Source organism: Balaenoptera borealis (assembly GCF_965194805.1).
Source record: "Balaenoptera borealis genome assembly, chromosome: 12".
NCBI classification, from domain to species: domain Eukaryota; kingdom Metazoa; phylum Chordata; class Mammalia; order Artiodactyla; family Balaenopteridae; genus Balaenoptera; species Balaenoptera borealis.
The window spans coordinates 100,531,233-100,557,017 of record NC_138869.1 but is presented as its reverse complement, the minus strand read 5'-3'; the positions used below and the strand labels follow the sequence as shown (position 1 = coordinate 100,557,017).

General features: G+C 35.3%; 1 long non-coding RNA gene across 1 annotated transcript; it reads right to left on the bottom strand.

Annotated features, from left to right (window-relative positions):
- Positions 1 to 985: 985 nt before the first annotated feature.
- On the bottom strand, positions 986 to 24,965 carry LOC309606874. The gene is made up of 2 exons (XR_014232095.1): positions 24,904 to 24,965; positions 986 to 24,389 (listed from the first exon to the last, which is right to left on the bottom strand). It is a non-coding gene; the product is annotated as an uncharacterized lncRNA (long non-coding RNA).
- Positions 24,966 to 25,785: the final 820 nt, after the last annotated feature.

Here is a 25,785-nt window from a genome sequence, read left to right as displayed (position 1 = left end):
AAAGAAATAGAAGTAGTGAATAAGCCCTAGGATTGTTCCGGTTAAGGAAGAGAAGTGAATAATATTAACAAATTGGAAAAAAGATTTATGTTTTTTGCTGTTTCTATAGGAAATACTAACATTAAGACGATAACATAATATGACACCACAATGCCATCAAGTACAATTGGTTAAATGAGCGTAACCAATTCAAAAAGTGTTTTTAGATTATACCCTACAGAAAAAAACTTGAAATATCCCATGCCTTCCAATTTATATATGAAATAAACTTGTTAAAGGTTTTCCCAAATTCAACAATACTAAAAATTTGCATGATGTTATCCATTATGAGTTATGAAGCTATAAGAAATTTTTCTAACCTATCAATTTAAGGAAAGCGCTCTGATCGGCCATGATGAAAAGACTGGATTATCTTTTTCTTCTTTCTTTAGAAAATGATATTTTAAAAGTTATTGGCATATGAAGAGGCAATACAACCAAAAAAATGTAAGAGAAAGGTGTTACAGACTGTGTCAAGCAGTTAATTAATAAAAATCTTACTTTTTTCCAGATTTTGTGATGTCTATGATATTTATCAATTTTGATTTCTTGTTCATACAGGTATTCATTTTTGTTCCTAATTTTGCATTCACATTTTTACATTATTTTGTTTAATGAAAACTCTAAAATTGATTAAGCTTGAAGCATCACAAAACTTGGATACAACCTCTGTATCATGCGTGGAGAATTCTTATTGACTATAAACATGATTTTCTATATTCAAAACCTTTAATCTATCAGGAATTTATTTTCGATTATGGTACAGGGTGGGAAATTTGTCTTTTTTTCAAAATGGTTAACCAGTTGTTTCAACATCATTTTAAAATAATATGTATTTTTTTCCTGTTGCTAACAAAAGTCACTTTAGCATATGTTAAATTCTTAAGTATGCTTGAAATTCTAGGATTCTTATTCTGTTCATTGTTCTTTCATTCCAGTACCACTGTTTTTTTTTTTTTTAATTTATTTTTTATTTTTTATTTTTTTAATGCTATTCTTGTCTGCTTACATTCTTTTTATGTATGTATGTATGTATGTATGGCTGTGTTGGGTCTTCGTTTCTGTGCGAGGGCTTTCTCTAGTTGTGGCAAGCGGGGGCCACTCTTCATCGCGGTGGGGGGGCCACTCTTCATCGCGGTGCGCGGGCCTCTCACTATCGCGGCCTCTCCTTGCCGAGCACAGGCTCCAGACGCGCAGGCTCAGTAGTTGTGGCTCATGGGCTGAGTTGCTCCGCGGCATGTGGGATCTTCCCAGACCAGGGCTCGAACCCGCGTCCCCTGCATTGGCAGGCAGATTCTCAACCACTGCGCCACCAGGGAAGCCCCCACTGTTTTAATTATTATATTTTGATAATTTATTTTGAAAAATATGAGAGAAAATCTCATCTCTTTCTTAGTTTTCAAAACTTTCTTGGTTATTACAGTTTGTTTATTTTTCTAGTTGAATTTTGAAAACACTCAAGTCATGTGTTATAAAAAGTTCATTATAATTCTGATAAATTTGTAATTAATTTAGCAAAAACTGATATCTTAATATTGAGTCTTCTTATCTGGGAGCATTATTTTTTGTAGTTGTCCATGTTCCTTGGAAAATGTTGTAAATGTTTTCCTGTGGATCCTATGTATTTCTAATTAAGTATATATCTAGATGATTTACTCTTGTTATTGCTGTTGTGAACGGCTCTCTGCTTGGTTATTGTTGGTTATTATTGGAAAACTGTTTTGTAATTAATATGTCTGTGTGTGTGTGTGTGTGTGTTGTAAATGACCATTTTACTGAACTTTCTTGTTTATTTAGAGAATTTTCCAGCTGCAAACATTGCTATCAATGATACTCTTTCATCTGAATATTTTACAATTTTTTTAGCTTTTCTATTATATTGGCTAAGATTCCAACATCACAAAGTAGTAATAAACTGTTTACATCAAGTATTTGTGACTTCTATAGGAATGCTTCTGAAACAGAGAGATAGACAAAGAGAGAGATCCATCTAAGTATCTGTGTATCTGTGTATATGTTTGTATATGTATGTATGTATAGTCACACATATGTATGAAATGTTGAAGGAATTATTTTTTTCTAGTTTCCTTAAATACTTTATCAACCATGGATGTTGAACTAAACTGGGCACTTTGGGAGGATATCTTTTGATATAATCATTTTATTTTTATCATTTGCATCTATTACGTTAATAGATTTCTTGCTAAACCATCCTAAGAATAAACCCTACTATGGTAGTAATTTGTTGTTCTTTTAATACATCTGGATTGATGATATTTTATTTAGAATTTTTTCTCCTCTATAATCATAAGTGAAATTTAGCTGTAGTTTTCTTTTCATTGTGATAATTTTATCAGGTTTGGGTATAAGGTTAAAATAAACTGGGAAGATTTCCATCTTTCTTTATTCTCTGGGATATTTTAAATTGCAGAAGAACTCTATAATTTCAGAGTCTAAAATAACATCTATAAAATCATCTGGTTTTGGCAAATTTGGGGGCTAATTATCATCTTTTTCAATTTTATTCATGGTGGATCTTCAACATATTGAGCCAATTTTGGTTATTTATATATTCCATGCTGACAATGTATTTCATCATGATATTCTAACTCACTTGCATAAAGTTTTATGAAGTGTCTCCCAATGTTTTGTCCATGTACCCTATCAATTAAAAATATTTCAGTAAGCACCACAACTTACCTATTTAAGAATTGTATATATTTACCACTTTACTCATGGATTACATTCATTATAAAACAAACTTGGTAATAGAAAAATTTAAAGGGTAAGATAAAGGTAAAATAAACTATTTTGAAATAATTTTCGCTTTTTTAGCTCCATAAAAGAATTAAAAAAAAAACAAACCTTTTTGCTCCTCTAAAATAGTTCCTTTTTTCCCCAGCTTTTTGAAATATAATTGACATATAACATTGTGTAAATTTAAGGTGTACAAGTGTTGATTTGACACACATATATTGCAAAATTATTAGGTAACATCTCCATCCCATCACAGAATTACCATTTCTTTTTTTGTGGTGAGAACATTTAAGATCTCACTTAATGGGCTTCCCTGGTGGCGCAGTGGTTAAGAATCCGCCTGCCAATGCAGGGGACATGGGTTCGAGCCCTGGTCCGGGAAGATCCCACATGCCGTGGAGCAACTAAGCCCATGCGCCACAACTACTGAGCCTGCTCTCTAGAGCCCGCGAGCCACAACTACTGAGCCCACGTGCCACAGCTACTGAAGCCCGTGTGCCTAGAGCCCATGCTCCGCAACAAGAGAAGCCACCGCAATGAGAAGCCCTCGCACAGCAACGAAGAGTATCCCCCGCTCGCCGCAACTAGAGAAAGCCCACACACAGCAACAAAGACCCAACACAGCCAAAATAAATAAATAAATCTATTTTAAAAAAAGATCTCACTTAACAACTTTCAAATATATGATGCAGTATTATTTGCTATAACCGCAATGCTGTACATTAGCTCCCTAGAATTATTCATCTTACAACTAGAAGTTTGCCCTCTTGGACCAACACGTCCCCATTTCCTCTACCACCACCCCCAGCCCCCAGCATAAAGTAAGCTTAATATCTTAGTACAAGTTATGTGATTAAATAGACTTTTTAAAAAAAATCTTGATTTAACACTTTGTGATACAGTGATCAAATATCTTTATTCTAAATTCAATTTATTTTGATATTTATTTTTAAAAAGCTGTCCTAGCTACAAAGATACCTCACAGAAACACATCGGTCCAAATTGGAAAAAAATAAGTACATCATTGGCAAGCTTACTAAATCATTATATACATCTTTTTGAATTAATTATATACAATTATATAGGTATTGGTTAAAATATTAGGAAATGTTCACCTCTCCTGAAACCAATCAGTTGGTCTTTTAAAATAATCAGAAGTTGTTGAATTTTTATATTTTTAACAAATGAATTTACAAACCACTGGGACTGTATATTTTGAATATTTTAAAGCACGTTAGGTCATTTTGTGTCCAGGTTTTGAGAGTATGCAGATATAAGAAATATTATAAGTAACAAATTCTGTTTTCAGCAACAAAATTACATAATGGTAGAAACATTTCCAAACATTGATTCTACAAAATGCTGTCTCCATAGCAGAAATTTCTTTCAAAAGCAGTCACTTTCTATTTCCTTGTAAAGACATCATCATGTTTACTTTTGAGTGGTAGATTGTGCTAATATGTTTTTCAGTGACTTTTGAGTTGCTACAACTGATGGCCATTTACCTTTGCAGAAATGGTCAGCGAATTTGGAATACTTGTCTCAATAAAGGAAACATGCATGATTCACTGATAGTTTAAATCTGTGTTCTCAAATTTAAATCTCAGGTGTCCTCTAAGAGGAAGTGAAATCCCACCAGTTTTTAGGTTGACATCTTATAGTTTCCATCAAAAGTTCATAAATTTGCAAATATATGATTTGTGGCATTTGGTAACTATCAACATTTTAAAAATAAAACAAATCACATCATATCTAATGGCATCCAAATAGCATAATAATTTGATATCTACCACCATCCATTTTTTAAAATATATGAATCAACCCAATCAAAAAATGGGCAGAAGACCTAAATAGACATTTCTCCAAAGAAGACATACAGATGGCCAATAGGCACATGAAAAGATGCTCCACATCGCTAATTATTGGAGAAATGCAAATCAAAGCTACAATGAGGTATCACCTCAACACCGGTCAGAATGGCCATCATCAAAAACTCTACAAATAATAAATAAATGCTGGAGGGGGTATGGAGAAAAGGGAACCCTCTTACACTGTTGATGGGAATGTAAATTTGTGCAGCCACTGTGGAAAACATTATGGAGGTTCCTAAAAAACTAAAAAGAGAGCTACCATATATGATCCCCAATCCCACTCCTGGACATATATTTGGAAAAAAGGAAAACTCTAAGTCAAAAAGATATATGCACCCCAATGTTCATAGCAGCACTATTTATAATAGCCAAGACATGGACACAACCCAAGTGCCCATCAACAGACAATTGGTTTAAGAAGATGTGCCATATATATATATATATATACATATATATAATGGAATATTACTCAGCCATAAAAAAGAATGAAAAATTACCATTTACAGCAACATGGATGGACCTACAGAATACCATACTAAGTGAAGTAAGTCAGACAGAGAAAAACAAATATATGATACCACTTATATGTGGAATCTAAAAAGTAATACAAATGAATCTATATACAAAACAGAAACAGACTCACAGACATAGAAAACAAAGTTTACCAAAGGGGAAAGGGAAGGGGGGAGGGACAAATTAGGAGTATGGGATTTACAGATACAAACTACTGTACATAAAATAGATAAGCAACAAGGATTTACTGCATAGCACAGGGAACTATATTCTATATCTTGTAAGAACCTATAATGGAAAATAATACAAAATATATACATAAATTTTTTTCATACATGTCTGAATCACTTTGCTGTACACCTGAAACTAACACAATACTGTAAATCAACTGTACTTCAATTTAAAAAAATACGAATCAGATCTTATTTAACAATGGGAAATTGTACTTCATCATTTTTCTCCCTATATTACTATCCTCCTTCCACTACCTCCTCCCCCAGAGCATTTATTTTAATACATGTTTATTTTTGAAACTCTATGTTAATCACCATTATTTTCTCCAATAAAGAATATGCATATAAATTGAATGTTTAATTTTGTAATTACCTGTGAACATAAGGCTCTAAGTGTTAATTGCCTCTTGGGTAGAACTATCATTACAATTGTTAGTAGTACATAATTGGTCAGAACAACTTAACTATATTACAAATTTCCATAAATAATCATTAAACAAAATTTTTTTAATTACTGGGAAAAAACTCTTAATGGAATGAATGAGGTTGGGTTATTTTCATGTATCCATGGATAAATATTGCCTATGGCTTGAATGAGACAGGGCTTACATCAGTTCTACTCACGTGTTTCATGTTTCTGTATGTGAGCCCTGAGAAACCTTGTTCATATAAATAGATAGGAATGGAGGTTTTGTTAGTGCAATGCTGCTCAATTTATTTAACCACTTCTGGATCATATGCCAAAAAATCACCTACTGATGAAATTACTTCTAATTATCTTTTGATGATTCTAATTCATTCTTCAACTTTGTTGAAAGCAAAGAATGGATATGTTACCCAGTCATTAGAATTCATTCACTTAAGCTTTATTGAGATCTACCAAATGATGATTATATTAGTCAGCCTTTGCTGTGTAACCAGCAAAGTCTTAGTGGCATATAACAAAAAGCAGTTATTTCTCTCCCTGGCAAGTATGTAGGTCAATGGGGACAACTCTGGTTCACGCAGGGGGTCAATTCTGGTCTGTTCCGTGTTCCTCCTCCTGGAATCCAGTATGAAGGCACAGTGGGCATGACCTCCTCATGTCAGCGGTCAGAAGCAGGTGGTGCATATTAAACCCTAGGCTCAGAGTTGGCACACTTCCCCTTCTGCCCACATTCCATTGGCCAAAGAAAATCAGGTGACCATGAATATTATTATCATGGATGCCTGGGGTAGAGGAGTGAATGTTTGCTAACCAATAATCTAGTCTACCACACCTCTTAGCTGCTTCTTTATTGTTGTTTGTTTTTATATTGGGTTTAATTTTTGCTCTGTGGTAACTTTGCTCAAAACAATATATTAAAACGTGTTGGTAGATTAAGAAAAGCATGAGGCAGGCTTCTGAGATGCTGGTAAATGCTCTGTTTTTTTACTCAGGTGGTAGATACACAGATGAGTTTGCTTGGTGATAATTCACTGAACTGTACATTCATGATTTGTGCACTTTTTCTGTAAGTATGTTATACTTCAAATAAAAGCTCATTTTAAAAAAAGGAGATGAGACAAACAAATTCTCTTTTATTTTGAAATCTTTTCCAGTGCAAGAGTTTTATAAGGATCTTTTAAAATTTACCACAGCTTTAAATATGTATTTTATTAATGTCTTTAGAGCTGTAGATTTAAGACATTCAACCTATGGAAAATGTCTACTCTGAAACCTAATTAGCTAAGTCATTTCTCATTTTCAAATCTATCAACTAAATCAAATTTACCTTGCATCAGAAAAACACTCACTGCATTTTTCAGTTCAAAGAAATATGCTAATATTTATTTCAAAGAGTGTTATTTAAAAACCACTGTGAAATAAATTCTGGAACACGTTTTGTAATACAGTTTACTAAAAGTGATTAAGGTTATAATTGTGTAGATTCAATATGATGAATTTATCTGCTTTATAAGTTAAAAAGCAAGAATAAATCTGTACACTATTTTTTATATTTTAATATCTAATAATGCAGGGCAATGTATAGCTAAAATGATGTTATTGTGAAGGGAGAAATATAATAAAAACATGGTATTTATTAAATGTGTGCATACATGTAAGGAATTTGACATTTCACTTTTGGAATAATTAACTAAATCATGTGTAAAAATACAAAAATAGCTTTATTAATTTTGTTCACCTCATGAGCAAACATTTTCTACATTTAATGAAAGAAGTTTTATATACTCCTAAAAGTTAATTATTCTAGCAACTATCCTATTAATTTGAAATTTAATAGGAGGTAGAAAAAAGTAAACAATTTAGACGATGAAAAAGTATTTTTAGGGCATGAGTTGATAAAACAAGTTTTAATCAATAATTGAATAATATATACCAAGTCTAAAAAGAAGAAAATACAGTATAACTTGAAAAATTTGGACCCCAATTACTTCAAAAGCAAATAGTACTATCAATCTATTGTTGTTCTTTGAATGTGCTTCTCTTTCCAGTCAATGACACATCCTAGGGATGGGTGTTGGGAGCAGCTGAAGAAAATTGCTTGTGTTTAAATAAATGAAAGAAAAAAGAAACAGTCATTGTAGCATCCATATGTCTAATCAATGTCCCCTTTGCTTTGTCCACACTAAACTCTCCCTCAGGGTGCAATGCACTTCGTGACAATCCTTGTGAGAAGTAAGGAGGGAGGTTGTAAAAGGAAATAACCCTCACTCCCCTCTCCCTGAAAGGCTGGGTTTCAGAGCAACCTACCAAGGGCAAAAAACTCTTGTTTTCAATACACCAGCTGTGTATGAGAGAGGGAAATACTAGCAGCCCTATGGACTTTTATTCATCCATGGACTAATCATAAAAGGAGGCTTTCAAGAAAATGGTATTTCCAGAAGTCCCTTGGTGTGGTGCCCTGAAGTTTCCTTTCATTATGGGACAATACACCACCAAGCTGAAGTTCAGGACGGCTGAGGGGTAAATCTCCCGTGATAGTGTTAGTGCTGTTCACTGAACGTATCCAAGCTCTTTACCTTCTAGGCTCATGGTAGACTCAATGAGACCAATGGACTAGTTCTGCCTACTGCATTGTAAAGGGAAATGATGTATGTCCTTTCCAGGCTGGAGCATTAAGTCTACTGCAAGACCCTCCAGAGCTATCTTTTCCTTCTGCCATGGTGATTGGCAACCTTCCATCCAATGACTACCTGGGTCACAGAGTAAGAACAACATGATACAAAGACCCAAAACTTCCCTGGTTGAATGTACAGCGTACATGAGAAATAAACATCTCTGTTTTAAGCCACTGAAATTCTGGGGTGGCTTGTTTCCCAGAGCGTCCTGACCAATTCAACTTTCTTTTGTAATGTAGGACAAAGCTCTTTTGAAAGGGGAGATAAGAAAGAAGAGAATCCATATTATACTAAGGAAGAAGATATATCAAAGTTGTGCTCTGCATATTGAGTCCTTTAAACTATTCACATTGTATGCCCTTTTTAAAAGATAGACCATCAGTTAATAAAACACATATTTTAAATACTTTTCCAAAAGGTAATTGGGGAATCTCTATGGTAAACAAAAGACATTCATGATAATTCCTCATCTCATTTCAGAGAATTCTGAAGACTCTATTATTTTAAATAATCTAGTCTGAACCCCACTTAGCTAAGCATATATTAACCAGGTTTGTGCCAGTACACTGAAAGTGAAGAAAAACCAAAGGCAGCAATGTCAACACCTCAGCATAGTGAAGTCCTCACCTCCGCTCTCGCCTACCAAGAAGACACAGGCCTGACATACATATAAAGTGAGGATCCTCTGTTATATACTACTTTCAGCATTAGGAAAGTTTATTTTCATTTTTTTAGATAAAATACCTGAAATTAGATTTTCCGATATTTTCTTTGCAGAACACTATTGATCATTCTTACGGATACATCCACATCACATGAGAGAAAATTGAGAATATTTACTCCTAAATTCAAATTAAATCTCTTTTAATCTGTAGTTAAGTATTCTCTATCATTACTAATTTTAGGCATTTGTAACTTTGTTCTTGTTTTTCTTAATTGACTTGGTCAGGTATTTATGAGTTCTTTTGGACTATTTAGGAAATGGTCTTTTGTATTGATCGATTTTCTTTTTTATTTATTATTACACTTTTATATTTAATAATTATTTGGTATTCCTTTTCTTAAGTTTATTTTATTGTGATATTAGCTTCTTTTTAAAAAAAATTATTTATCTATTTTATTTATTTTTGGCTGTGTGGGGTGTTCGTTGCTGTGTGTGGGCTTTCTCTAGTTGTGGTGAGCTATATTAGCTTCTTGAGTTAAATACTTTTTTAGTTTCATTTTTTCTGGTTTAGTGATCAAAATATATTTAGGACTTCATTTACAAGATGAATGAGTTCTGAGGCTCCACTGTGCTCTACACTTGAAATTTCCTGAGAGAGTAGATCTTAACTGTTCTCACCACCCACATGAAAAAATGGAAACTATGTTGCGTGATGGATGTGTTAATAAGCATGATTGGGTAATCATTTCACAATGTATACACATAGCAAATCATCACATTCGAAACCTTAAATACCATTTTTATTGGTCAATTATACCCCAGTAAATCTGCGGGGAAAGCATTTAAGATGATTATATTTTCACTTAGAGTATAGCTTTCATTGTATTGGTAATAAATGTTTTCCTTATGGTCAATGTCTAATTATATTCATAATGTTTAAATCTGTAATTATATAGTGCATTTGATTTCTTTTTTTTTGACTCAAATGATATTTAGATAGGTGTTTTAATACTTTCAATTAGTTGGACTTAGAGAAAGAAGGAGGATTTTGGCTTTTATTTTCAATTTTAAATCTTTGGTTGCATTTAGAGCACTATGATAAAAAAAATCTATCTGTACCATTCTGCTTTGGGGAGTTTATTAAGATTGTTTTCAGTTATTGATTTGGGGAACTGGTTGTCGTGGGTTTGGTGGGAAGGGTCCTGGATTTTGTATTTAATCTCTAGTCCTTTCTTACTAGGTCTAGGAAGGGCATAATTCTTAACAAAAAAACTCTCATGATCAATAGCAAATTAGCTTTACTATAATTTCTTGAGATCACCCTCAAAGAAAACTTCCATTCCCAAAAGAAACACAATCAGCAATGGGAAAATGGGTTCTTCTGCTTCTTGGAACAGGACAGGATAGCCCCTGATTTCCTTGGAATCGTCACTCTGGCGATTGGCTGAGAAGCCAAGAAAAACAGCAGTGTGGACATCCTCGCTGTGTGCCAGGCTGTTTTGTTTTTACCTTGGAGCCAGTGGGGTTGGGGGGTGGAGAAATGGGGTTAAGTCTTGATGACTGGTACCACAGACCTGACGGTACTACTTAGTCATCTCACCCACCTGTAGATAATGCCTTCCCAGCTGTGACCAGAGTCAGACTGGCCTGGCCTGGAAGGTAATACAGCCTACACATGGCATGAATATTCTCAAAATCAGTTTTGCTAAAGGAAACAAAAATACAAGCTTTCCAAACACACCTACTCAAAAATTCTATGAACTTATTATAAAAGAAACGTTTATTTTATTTTTTACATCTATTTTGTACCGCTAGGAAGTAGGTAATGGAGATCCTTGGTTACATAACATCCAGCATGGGGGAAAGAGCATTGACTCAACAAGCCCAGGGTTTCTCTCCTACCAGATCACTACAGGGACCTGATTCACCATAATTGATATAAATGTCCTGCCATTCTGTGGGCACTAGAAAAGCAGGGACACACTCTTTCTAAGGGACAGGTTTTATTTATATCCATTAAACCATCATTACTAATGATATTATTAGGTTTTCATATTTATTCTTACATCATTGCCTACTTGATGTTATTGCTTTCCTCAACTCAAAGACTGAGTTGAGAATTTTAATTACAACAGTAATAAAGCTCATTGCAAAAGTTAAATAAGAAATTATAGAAAATGAAACCTCTTTACCCCTGCCCCTCCACTCCTATCCTCCTGAAGTATTAACTCAATGTTAGAAACTTGGAGGTATGCTCTTCCACATTTCTAACAAATACATACAAACAAGTATCAATGTTTTTTAAATGGAATCATGCTATAGATATGAATCCCACAATTTTCTTTGAAGTTAAAATTTTCTGATATTCTTTATGTGTATAATATGCAGTGCTATTTAGCTTAGCATATAAAAGTTTGACTAAAATTTTCGTTGTATCAGTATAAAATAATTTATTTGGATCTCACCTTATGCTTAACATCTTAAACTGATATTTTTGAATAGTTTTATTGACACATAATTACATATCATAAAGTTCATCTGTTTTAATATACAATATAATGAATTTTAGTATGTTTACTGAGTTGTGCAACCATCTCTAAAACATGACTTTAAAACGTTGCCATCATCCGAAAAACAAACCTCATGCCATCATTCCCCCTTCCCATCCCCAGTCTTGAGCAATAAATAATGTAGTTTCTGTTTCAAATTGTTTGCCTTTTTTTGGACGTTTCTATAAATGGGATCATACAATTTGTATGGCTTCTTTGAACGTAATGTTTTTGAAGGTTATCCATATTGTAGCTTTTATCAGTACTTTATGCCTTTTTTATTGCCAAATAGTATTTCTTATATTGATCTTTGCCTAGCATACATTTACCATTTTATTTTTACCCCCAGTAAAATCCTTGTGTTTTAGGTGTCTTGTAAACAGTAAAAGATTACATTGTCTTTTATCAAATTTGAGAATCTTTGTATTTTTTTTCTTTTTAACAAAACGGTTTAATCCACTCACATTTTTATTTTGATACTAATAGAATTTCACTTGTTTCTGTCATCTTGTTTAATGTTTTCTGCTTTATATCTTATATCTTCCATTTTTCTTTTTCTGGAATATTTCTATTGAACTTTTCCTTTTTATTTAATTTTGTTTTTTGCCCCTGCTTAACATTTGCAAAGTATATAACTTACTTTAATTCTATGAGTAGTTTCTTTAAAGATGAACTTACATTTCTCCATGTTCATGAGTGAGATTAGCCTGTAGTTTTTTGCTCGTTTTGTTTTGTTTTGGATCGAGGTTGTTTTGGCCTTATAAAATGAGGAATATTCCCTTTTTCTATTCTTTTTAAAATTTTGGTAAAATTAATGTCTTTTTTTTCCCCTAAATGATTGGGAGTTTTCTTTATGGGAAGGCTTTTAATTATGGATTCAATTTTCTTAATAGAAAAAGGATTGCAAAGATGTTCTATTTCTTCTTCTATTTCATATTTTCTCTAGGAATTTGTCTATTTCATCTACATTTTCAAAAGTATTGGGATAATGTTTTTCTTAACACTTTTACAATCACTGACATTTTTCAGGATTAAGTAAATAATTTTATCTTTTTTTTACTTGACATTGGTTATTTCTCCCTTCTCTCTTTTATTCTTGATCAAAGAACTAGCTTTTGGATTTCTTGATTTTCTTATAGTATTTTTTTATCATTAATATCTTCTCTTTTATTATTGCACTACTTTTTTTTTTAGCAAAAGGTTAAATTTAAATATAAAAAGATTCTGAAAATAAGGGCCCCATAACATTAGAGAATAAATAATACATTTTTAAAATTCAGTTATCCTGGAAATTCTAGGGAGAGGCTCTGGAGATGGAGTGAGAGTGACACTGGGAAGGTAAGGACGGGGAGGGACAAGAACACCTTCAAGGGAAGTCTATGGAGCCCACGGAGCCCTGGGATCACGAGCCAGGCTGCTTGCTGTGCATTCCCTCAGCCCACCCCACATCAGGCCTGTTTGGTGTGAGCTCATCTCTTGCAGTGCATCTCCATTCGGAGAGGCTCTGGGAGGGCAGGACTCTATCCAGCAATTTGGAACTCTGCTTGGATTTCTTCAGTGACCTTTGGGATTTGGGCCATTAGGGAACAGTTATGAAATCCTGAAGATGAAGAGTGATGACTGGGTCCAGTGTTGCATTGGACACACTGGGATCCAAAGGCTTTTATTTAGCTTTGGGGCAAGACCCAACCCAAATCTGTCTTTGGAAAGAAGATTCACCTTCCCTTATCATTCATTCACAGTTAAACAGTCCAGTACAGCTGGGGCAGAGCAGGGGAAGTAGATAGAGTTTGGGGTAGCCTAGACATATTTTGTCTACTTCCACAAGAGTAGGTTCTTGTCCTTCTACCAAAGGTGAAACAAAAACAAGCTTGATTAAAGCAAGGTTCTTTAAAAGCCAGATCTTCCAACCCTAGAATCAGTCAACTGAGTGTCCTTTTCACTGGAGAAAGGAAAGGGCAGGGATATGATCTTTGTGTTTGCACAGTTACCAAAAAAGTCTTCTTCATGACCTCTATGACTATTACTGCTGAACTCCACCTCCTTTTGTATTTTTTTTCGTGTAACTTACCTTTTCTTTTTCTAACTTCTTAAGGTAGATGTTTAGCTCATTGATTTCAGCCTTTCTTATTTCTAATTAATGTATGTAAAGCTGTAAAACTCTTTCTAAATATAGCATTAACTTCATCCCACAAGTTTGATACATAGTATTTTATTTTTATTGTGGTGTCTTCTTTGATCCATGTGTTAAATAGATTTGTATTTCTTAATTTCTTAGTTTCCAAACACATAAGTTTTTTCTGTTTATCTTTTTGGGTTGTGTTACCACTTAACTGCCCTGAGTTAGAGAAAATTCACTGTGTTATTTCAATCCAAGTGTCTCAAGTCTTACTTAATGGCCCACTAGATCGTCAAGTTTTGCATATGTTCCACGTGTTTAAAATGAATGTGTGTTCTTAGTCATTTGATCCCAGTGTTTCATATGTTTCATCAGGTCAAGTTTTTCGATTGTGTTGTTCAAATTTTCTGTATTCTTGCGGACTTTTAGTCTGCTTGTTCTATCCGGCATTGAGAGACATGCTAAAATCTCTGAGTACACTGGAAGATTTGCCTGTTTTTCCTTACAGTTCTGCCAATTTTGCTTTATATATTTTGGAGCAATATTGGGTATATGTCTGCTTAAATTTTTTTGTATCTTCCCTGTTAATTGAAATTTTATCATTAAAGTGCATCTCTTCATATCTAGTAAAGAGATTAGACTTTGCCTTAAAGTCTCATTTGACTGATATCAATCTAGGGACACTAGTTTTTTGCACTGACAGTTTATATAGTGTATCTTTTTCTATCATCTTATCTCCAACCATTATATACACTTATGTTTTAGATGTGTTTTGTCTAAGCAGCTGAGTGTTACATTTTTATTCAGTTTAACATCTTTACCTTTTAATTGGATCATTTAGTCCATCTCCATTTGATGTAATTACTAATGTATTCTTTTAAATCTACTGTCTTATTGAGTGCTTTATTAGTTGTCCTATCTACTTTATGTTCCTTTTTAGCCTCCATTTTTTAAGTTCTTTTAGACTAATTATTTTTATTCTTTGGTTTTTCCGCTACTAGTTTGGAAGCAGTACACTCATTAATTATTCTTTTAGGGATTGGCCTAGAGGTTAGAGCAGTCATTCTTGACTTACCAAAGTCTAATACTAATTTATAACTTTTATTCTTTTTCAGGAAAATACAAGAACATTACAACACTTTCATTTTATTTGTCCTGTTCTCAGACTCTTCCCTTTTTATTACTACCTGCTCTTATTTTAATAGCTGTGATGTTGCTCAGATCATACTGAGAATATAGAGCAGAGATTTTTAAAATAGCCTTTTGTTTCTTGCAGTAAATAAAGAAGTTGGTAAGGAAGAAAGGAGACTTGCTTGTCTCAAATTCATCCCCTTTTCTGAACCTCCAAGTCTTTTCGTATGTCTGGTGATTTGTTGCTGTTTCTTTTTAGCTCTTCCTTATAGAGGAAGGTCTTTTTATTTGTCCAGTATTGGTAGTCTAGATGGGTTTTATTGGAAGCTCTGTGGGTTGCTTTGGTAGATTGTATAAAAAATGGAAGCAACTATTTCTCTCACTGAGTACACATCCTTTTGCTACACGACTTTTCAACTTCTCCTATCAAGGTTTGGAGTCTATCTCCCTACTTCTCAATTTGGGCTGGCCTTTGACTTTCTTTGACAAGCAAAATATGGCAGGTTCATGTACCAATTCCAAGCCAGGGCCTCAAGAGGTTTTGTGCATTTTGGTTCTTTCTCTTGAATTTGGCAGAACCACCAAATAAAGGGCCAGCTAGCCTGCTGGAGGATGAGAGGCCATGTGAGGACCAGGAGGCATCACAGCTGAGACCTTCCTAAATCAACCAGCCTCAGCCAGCCCAGCAGCTGACAGTACCTATAAGTGAACCCAGCCAAGACCAGAATAACCACCTAGATAAATCAGCCAAACTGCCAACCTGCAGAATTGTGGGCTAAAGAAATATTTTAAGTTACTAAATTTTGGGGTGGTTTGTTATGCAGCAAAAGCTAACAGGCACAAATCCCTATTCAAACCTTTTAGACTCAGAAGAAAGGAGGAAAAAAAGTTTGGATTTATTTTCTCATGTTTTAATTTGGAGGCTTAGGCATCCAACAGTCTGTCAGGTAGGGAGGTGGTCATGTGGATGGGGAGTTTCAGTGACCTGCTAAGACTACATGGTGCTAGGTGATCTATAAACCATGGTAGTCCTTATCCTCAACTAGCACTAATCAAGTGGTAATCAGGAGAAAGTCAATGGGCCAGAGGGCTGTTTCTATAGCATTGTGGCCTCTGAGGAAGCCCACGCCCCTCCATGTAAACATCCATAGCATGAACTAATACATGTATTTGATTTGACCTATTGTGCTAGCAAGATCAAGGGAATGTAAGAGCATGGGACCTCCAAACAAAAGAACAAAAAAATAGGAGAAACTTTCAAATGATGATTCTTTGTACTGCAAGCCCCTTAAGCCTGAGTTATCTCTACAATGCAATCCAGTAGAAAAGTCTGACAAAAGTTTGGAGCCACTCACTCAAGCCAAGATGTTTTACTGAATGCCTAATACTTGTGGTATAGTTTTAAGAGCTAGAAAAATAATCATAATAAATCAGATATTTCCTCAGTATGGCCTCAGTGAGGGCTTTCCTCAAGGAAGAAGTGGCCTAGTAGGGAGTAAGGCAAGTATTTTAATATGGTAATATTTTAATAATGGTAATATTATTTTAATAATGTTTTAATAATGGTACTACATCCTCAGAATTAATGGGTACCATCTGGAAGTGTGAATTCCACAGGAATTCAGTGGAAAGTAGGGATCAGTTGATGATTCATCAAGGGGGAGTCATCTGATCTTGAAGGAAAAGCAAGATTTGGATTAAGAAATGACTTCAGCGAGGGGTGGGAGGAGATGGAGGCTCTTTCAGCATTGGGAAGGACATCAGCCCAGATACTGAAGAAGGAACCTTAAATCAGAGTCCATAGATCTTATATTTAGGAGGCAACGTGAAGGTTGACAGAAGACTAAGCAGGAAGTGGAAAACTAGCTATGTGACCCAACAAAGTCGCGAAGTCTTGGTTTCCATTTTCTCTCCTGTGAAATTCAGGTGTTAAAGTTGATGTCTAAAATTCCTGCCAATTCTAAAATTCTGAAGGGCTTGGAACAAAACACCGTTGTATTTTAAGTCATTAAAGAGTTGTAGTCATAGTTTCACTTTCACAGCCTATTGTTGGTCACATTCTTGATTTATTTAACATCAGATCCTCATTTGAGAATGCAATAGCTAATTATAACACTAAAATGATGGAAAATATGATTTGCCTTGCAACAATATATTCTGACAGGAGCTCTAGGAAGGCCTTATGGTAAACAAAACACAAACTTTGTGCATTAAAAATGTGTACAGTAGAAATTGGAAAATGTGTGAGAGGGAACTGAATTGTTAGGTATATCTATAAAATAAGGATTAAAGGCTCTAGGAAGAAAAAAAAGATTAAAAAAATAAAATGATACCTTAAGTGTAAAAATGAGACTGATTATAGAAAGAGGAATTAGAAAAGGAAATGAAATTTTTGTTGAAATTTGATTATGCTAAAAAGGAAGCTTCAGAGTTTGTTAATCATGTTTAGTTTTGTCTGAATAAGAATAAAAGCAGATACAGCCACTATGGCGAACAGTATGGAGGTTCCTTAAAAAACTAAAAATAGAACTACCATACGACCCAGCAATCCCACTAATGGGCATATACCCTGAGAAAACCATAATTCAAAAATAGTCATGTACCACAATGTTCATTGCAGCTCTATTTACAATAGCCAGGACATGGAAGCAACCTAAGTGTCCATCGACAGATGAATGGATAAAGAAGATGTGGCACATATATACAATGGAATATTACTCAGCCATAAAAAGAAATGAAATTGAGTTATTTATAGTGAATTGGATGGACCTAGAGTCTGTCATACAGAGTGAAGTCAGTCAGAAAGAGAAAAACAAATACCGTATGCTAACACATATATATGGAATCTAAAAAAAAAAAATGGTTATGAAGAACCTAGGGGCAGGACAGGAATAAAGACACAGACGTAGAGAATGGACTTGAGGACACGGGGGCGGGGAGGAAGGGTAAGCTGGGATGAAGTGAGAGAGTGGCATGGACTTATATACACTACCAAATGTAAAATAGATAGCTAGTGGGAAGCAGCCGCATAGCACCGGGAGATCAGCTCAGTGCTTTGTGACCACGTAGAGGGGTGGGATAGGTAGGGTGGGAGGGAGATGCAAGAGAGAGGAGATATGGGGATATATGTATATGTATAGCTGGTTCACTTTGTTACAAAGCAGAAACTAACACACCATTGTAAAGCAATTATACTCTAATAAAGATGTTAAAAAAAAAAAAAGCAGAAAGAAGTGGAACTCTGAAGTTACACTGATTAAGAACTGAGATATACTTGCATGCATAAGGATTTAATAATCTACCCTGACTGCAGTAGTGTATAAAATCATAAAAATATATTCAAACATTATTTTCAGTACATATAATTTTAAACATTTAAAAAGTATTTTGATGGTATTCTGATACCTCTAAAGGTGTAATTAAATCTCCATTTACCTTCAAGTGCAAAACTTTTATGGTTTAGCTAAAATAGTGGTCATCATCCAGATTGTCTCTAGACACCACCCCTAGGTATATTAAATAATAGAGTCCACATGTATATTAAAATAAAGTAGGATACAGTTTGACATGTTCCTGAACTCCTTCCTGAACCCTGACCTTTTTTCAATAGACTTGGAAGTCTGTTATTTAAAGCATCTCAAGTTAAAATGCTGTCATTTTCCATTAAAAAGTAGGTTATTGATTTTTCTTCCTTCTTCACCCACTGTCACTGACCCATATCCTGTTAAGAGCAAAAGAGCTGTGGCATCAGATGGAGGGTAAGGGTAGTAGAAAGTCTCTGGAAATTCTGTGCTGAAAAAAAATGGATTGATGAACATGTACTAGGGTAGAGGATAAAATTCCTAAGACTGAATAACCTAGCATTTCATTCAGACACAAGTTGAACATTACACAAAGGAGCTGGTCTTTTTTTTTTTCCAAAAATCAGACATATAGTTTCTCGGTTCTAAAGCATATTTGTGTCTGCTAGCAGACAAGTACAGGTAATTGCCTCCAGGTGTTTGCCTGCAGGAAGTTACTGAAATTCAGTGCTAGTAATGGCAGTTTCCTCAGCAGCAAAAACTAACCTGCAGGAACCTCATAGGCACAGGTATATTTTAGAATAGCAATGCCAGCCAGTTTAAAGGCCATAGACCCAGAAGGCCCAGTGTAACAGGGAACAAATTAACTAAAACAAGATTCAGGGCATATTTTTAAACTATTATCAAAAATTTAAGATTTAAAAAAATACGTTCTTGGTTTTAAAAAAGTTTGTAAACTTGTTTCTTTTTCGTAAATTTTTACTCATTTATGCTAACTGCGTAGTAGATTCCCCCACCCAAAGGAAATTACAAGAATATATGTTTCTTCAAGTTCTGTTTTTATGAAAGCTCATGTTAAAAAATAATTCATTATTAAAAACTAATCTGGATCTTTATTCCACTGTGAATAGATACCCTATGGTATTTAATTTATCTATTTTTTATTGAAGTATAGGTGATTTATAATATTATATTAGCTTCCAGTGTACAACATAGTGATTCAGTATTTTCATAGATTGTACTCCACTTAAGGTTTTTACAAAATAATGGCTATATTTCCCTGTGCTGTCCAATATATCCTCATTGTTTATTTATTTTAAACATCATAGTTAATCCTATACCCCATCTTGCTCCTCCCCCAGATTAACCATTAGCATTTAGCTCATTTCCTCCACTCAAATGACAATAATATTTTGAAAGGCACAAATCTATGAAGACAGAATAAACAAGAATGAAGACAACAGCAACAAAAATTTGGAAGCTGGTAACAGATCTGAGAAAGCTAAATTCTAAGTCAGCTACGGGAAAAGTTGAGAAGTAGCCTGATTTGGGGGAAATTTTTTCAAATAAAGATCCAGGAATGGGCATCATTAGGTACCTCTGGAAGTTCTGTTGCAAGTGAGGTTGTTTAAGGAGGAGCTGGACCTCCAGATCCCCTCCCTTGTTCCATGCAACGGGTCAACTGCCAACCCCAGCAGATGACTGGAGAAAATGATTTCCTGGAGACAGACATGCAGAGGGTACAGTCCTAAAAACAGCAGGATTGAGCTTACACACTGAGTGCTAGGATTTCCTTCTCCTCTTCTGGTCTGAAACGCTGGTGGACATGCACGCACACACATGTGCACATTCATCCAGGCAGGTGATTGAAGTCTTCTCTAGAGAATTTGACCAGCCTAAGAGAAAAGATCTGAAAATACTGACACTGAGGGCTCCGCCAGGAAGAGCAAAACCAGGTCAGCATACAATGAAGTCCCCGGTGAATAAACACTAGTCACGCACTCATCTATTGAGCTTTCAGTTTGCAGTCCTTGTGTGAACGTCCAGACAAGCATCACCAGGATCTAATTCTCCTATGAGAGAGACTGAAACAAATCATCAGCAATGGGAGAGACTGCGGGGAGAATAAAACTGGAAAACTAATGTTAATACACTCAGAGAGAAGCTATGGCATGTAGAAGACAAGAAAAAGATGCTATTTTATAAATTTATTTATTTAATTTACTTATTTTTGGCAGCGTTGGGTCTTCGTTGCTGCATGCAGGCTTCCTCTAGTTGCAGCGAGCGGGGGCTACTCTTCGTTGTGGTGCGTGGGCTTCTCATTGCAGTGGCTTCTCTTGTTGCAGAGCACAGGCTCTAGGTGCATGGGCTTCAGTAGTTGTGTCATGTGGGCTCAGTAGTTGTGGCTCACAGGCTCTAGAGCGCAGACTCAGTAGTTGTGGCCCATGGGCTTAGTTGCTCCACAGCATGTGGGGTCTTCCTGGACCAGGGCTCGAACCCGTGTCCCCTGCATTGGCAGGCAGATTCTTAACCACTGCGCCACCAGGGAAGCCCAAAGATGCTATTTTAGAAAAAGAATATTTGGGGGATAAAGAGCCCGTAGAAATTAAAAACAGAATTGTGGAAATAAAAAATTCAATAGAAGAATTGGAAGATAAGGTAGAGGAAATCTTCCAGAAGTGGAGCCAAAATGGGAAATAGAGGATGAAAGATAGGAAAACTAGAGGGCACGTCCAGGAGGTCAAACGCCTGTCTGATAGGAGTTCCACAGAGAAAACTGAGCAAATAGAGAAGAGACGACGCCCAATGAAATAACTCAATACTTCCCCAAACACAAGGACATGTGATTTTAGATCAAAATAAACCCAGCACCAGAGATAATAATAAACCTACACTAAGATACATCATTGTGAAATTTCAGAACTCTAGAGACACAAAATATACCAAGAGCTTCTAGAAAGAAGAGATTTCATAAGAAGAATCAAGATTCAGAATGGCAGGACATTTCTCAACAGTAATGCTCGAAGCTAGAAGACAATGAATTAATGCCTTCAAAATTCTGAGCAAAAATCGTTTCCATCCTAGAATTCTTATCCTGACAAATTATAAATTAAGTGTGAAGGTAGAATAATGACATTCTCAGATGTTCCAAGTCTCAAAAAGTTTTGTTTTTTATGAATCCTTTCTTAGGAAGCCCCCTGGAGGGTGGGCACCACCCAAATAAGGCAGTCAACTAAGAGGAAGTCAAGAAATCCAGGAGATGGTGCCCCAGTTGAGAAACCAAGGGAAGGCAATCCCCAGGATGATGGTAGAGGGGATCCCCCAGGAAAACAGTGACACGTCAGGCCTCGGGGTCACTCTTCAGAACACAAGTCAAGAAGCTCCAGGACAGAGCTAGTCACTAAGACCAAATTAATGCTGTACTGAGTAAGTTTGAATGTATTAAGGTGGCATTTACCCATCTTAGAATGAATTAACAAATACAAAGCAAATGCACAAATTAGGCAATTATTTTCACCAGGGAAATAAAAAGAGAAAGCATTGTAGTATGTGATATGGTTTAGCTGTGAATAGTGTTCATAATAACACACGTAGTCATGTGATAATGTATCTGTAAACACTTTTGGTCCAAGCAAAATGATAATCTCTGTGGGGCAAAAGGGGGGTGGCCATTGTAACCGTTCGTGCTGCAGGATAGAGAGAGTGGTGGTGATAGAGATAAAGGCTCATGTTTCAGAGTGAGAAGTCAATAGATAAGTCTAAATTGAAAGGTCAAAAATTAGCAATGTGCATTTGTTACTTATAGTTACAAATGTCAATATTAAAGAATTGGCCAAAAGGATTGAGAATATTTGTGTCTAAGGAGTGGGAAGATATGAGAATGGAGATGATAGAAATCTGCTTTTTTTCATAACATGCGTTATAATATTTGACTTTTTAAACTTTAAACTTTGATGAAAAATTGTACATTAATTTAAAAAAAAGTTCAGGTTAAAAAATATACTCCAGAAATCTTTGAGTGAATTATTCCTGGAGATGTGGCTAAAGTGGATCGTTTATCTGACGAAGACCATACCTCCCTACTTCTTAATTCATTCATACAGTGATGCTGTGAATGAACATTTGTTGAATGACTGCTTGTGCGAAGTACCATGTGAGATACCATGGAAAACGTAAATAGGAAGGAATACTACATGATTTCCTTCCTCATGTTGCTTGAAAACAATAGGAAAGATGTGAAACATGTTTTTACATGTTTATATGAATAAATGAAAAAAAGACTAGTGTGGTGGTAGGGAAACTATATGTGACAGTATAAAAGAAACAGATTGGGACATTTTCCTGTTGGATGTGGCAATTTGAGTTGAACACTGAGCAAAGAGGTAGACCAGATAATACTAACATGAGCAAAATCATAAAGAAAGGAAATGTTTCAGCCAGTTGGGATGATTGCAAATTACTCGATATAATGAGAACAAGGAATGACAGTGTTAACTCCAAGAGAGCAGGGACTTGTGCGTTTTGTTCATCATTCTCAACACCTAGAACATTGCCTGGCATATAATAGATACCCAATAAACATTTGCCCAATGAGTGGCTTGATAGGATTGGAAAGAAAAATTAAGAGTTGGTAGCGGAGGGCCTTGAGGCCATGTTAAGAAATTTAGACTGTGTGGAATAAGAAAATATTTGAAGAGAAGATTTTCAGAGTTCTAATTTTGATGGCTGAATTCAGGATAAATTGGAAACATGAGAGATGTCAGGTTAGTTGGGAAGAAATGAGAAATAAAGGACTAAATAATATACATTAGCCACTAAAGTAGAAGGGAAGAAACAATTATTGAAGAAGCTTGCAGTGATTTTATGTACATATACTAAGTCTGGGGTTAGAAAATCTGAGTTTAAAACTTGTCTCTGTCATTTAATGTGTGTGAAAATCCTGACGAGTCACAGAAATTCTTTTATGAATATCAGTTTCCTTATTAGTAAAATCAGAAATTAAAAAAAATCCTTTACCTGTTGTCTAAAGGGTATCAGGTAACTTTCAAGGATATCTAAATATTGGGCTGGCCAAAAAGTTCATTCAGGTTTTTTCCGTAAGATGTTATGGAAAAACCCGAATGAATTTTTTGACCAACGCAATACATTAAGGCAGGATAAATTGAGTGGAACAAAGGAAGAGAAAACCTTAAGAGTGGAAACAGGATATTCACAGGGTTGAGAAACTGAGTCTAAGCAAAGCTTTTTTGAATCTAGGAGGTATTTGAGCAGATGTGTAGCGGAAGAGCAGGAAAGCTATAGAATAAATAGGCGGGAAACTGATGGGTGGAACCCTGGAAGAGATCAAAGGAAGCACAGTCAGTGGGCCAGCAGATTGACCTTAAGTAGAGAATAGATTCCATTTCCTCAGGACCAGGAATGCGGAAGAGCAGGAGAAGGTGGAGTCACAAAGATTGTGGAGTATCAGGGGTTAAGGGACTTCTCACTTCAATGATCTTAACTTTCTCCACCAAGCTAGTCGAGGGTTTCTGCTAAAAGCAAGATAAATGGGTGGCTCAGGGTCGGAGTTAAGAGTTGGAGAGGAGCAGGAAAGTTTCCAGTCCTGAGAGGCAAGATACAGAGCCAGCTGTGGGAAGGACTGTCAAGTATAATTTCACCAAGCTCGTTGAGACCAAAGAACCAAATTAATATTCAGGCATACCTCGTTGTATTGTGCTTCGCAGATATTGTGTTTCTCACAACTTGAAGGTTTGTGGCAGCCCTGCGTGGTTCAAGTCCATCGGTGCCATTTTTCCAACAGTATTCTCTCCCTTGTGTCTCTGTGTCACATTTTCATAATTCTCACAATATTTCAAACTTTTTCATTTTTATTATGTCTTATGGTAATCTGTGATCAGTGATCTTCGATGTTACCATTGTAATTGTTTTGGCACTTTTTAGCAATAAAATATTTTTAAGTTAAGGTATGTATTTCTTTTTAGACATAATGCTATTATTGCACATGTAATAGCCTACAGTAGAGAGGAAACATAACTTTTATATGCACTGGGAAACCAAAAATTTGTGTGACTCGCTTTATTATGCTGGTCTGGCCCTGAACCCGCAGTAACTCTGAGGGTACGTATGCATTGCAGTTACAGTTTATATAACATGCTTTTTGAACAGATTTTTTAAAAAACGTATTATCTCACTAGTCTTTATATGCTATCACTATACTATAAAATAAGGAAATTGAAGCTGAGAAAAAAATAACTTGCCCAAGATGACATGGGCAAGTAGGTTCTTGTATCACATTAAAAGAATTTTAAGAATCATATTTGGTCACTACCAGGAAGAAATCACTTTATTTAAGTTATGAAATAGGTGTTGTTAGTTGGATAGTTCCTTGGTCAGCACGAAAGTTGAAAGCTTCACAGAGCTGAGATAAAGTCAAGATTGCCCCAAATATATGGGGGGGGGGGTTAGTATTATACAATGTATATGTTTGCAATGAATGAACACAAACTTCTAACAATTGGACAGAAAAAAGTTTTGTTTTGAAAGAGACCATACTAAAACCAACTAGGTACTAAATGTATGTAGGATTTCATGTTTGCACAGAAATCTTACTGTCATCTTTCTACTTTGCAGTGCTTCTGTGGTTAATCACACCTTGAGGACAGGAGATGTTGAAAGCAATGGCGTTTAATGTTAACTTACTCATACTTGAATCATAGTTAAATTGGAGTAAAGGAAGGTGAGTTTACACCTAAGTTTAGAAAGATTTGCAAAAAAGTAAAAAAAGAAGAAAAAGAAGAAATTCTCTCTTGGAGAACAGGAAGCCTTTCTGGATCTCAGCTGAGAGTAAAAAAGTGAAAACCTGGATAAATTAACAAGACAGAGAAAAGTACTGTGCTCTTTCTTTAAAAGACATTAGGGGATAGATTGCATTGAGAAGGTAAGAGTTTTATATGCAGTTCTTTCAACATTTATTAGAACCCATCACATTTTAAAAATACTAAAACTATTAATTTTTTACAGCACTTTTAGGTTTACCAGAGTGTTCCTTCTCCTCCCAGCCTCATTTTCCTCTCTTATTAACATTTTGCATTGGCTGGTACATTTGCTACAATTGACAGGCTAATATTGATATATTATTATTAATTCAAGTCCATGGTTTACACTCGAGTTCACTCCTTGTGTTGTACCGTTCTGTGGAACCCATAGCTTTTTAATCTACCATTTTTAATTGTATTAAAGAAAGTCTAAGAAGGTGAGGCTTACGATTAAAGATTATTATCACAAAGGACCTGATTAGAAAATTCACCAGTCTTTGAAGTAGAACCAACAAAACTGCAGATTCTTTACCCTAGAGTGGACTTTAGTGAGCTCGTCCAGCACAGTCACTTCACAGGTAAAAACTAAAACCCAATGAGGCATCAATGTTAATGATGAAAGTCACTACCTACCTATGTTTCACACACACACACACACACACACACACACACACACACACACACACACAC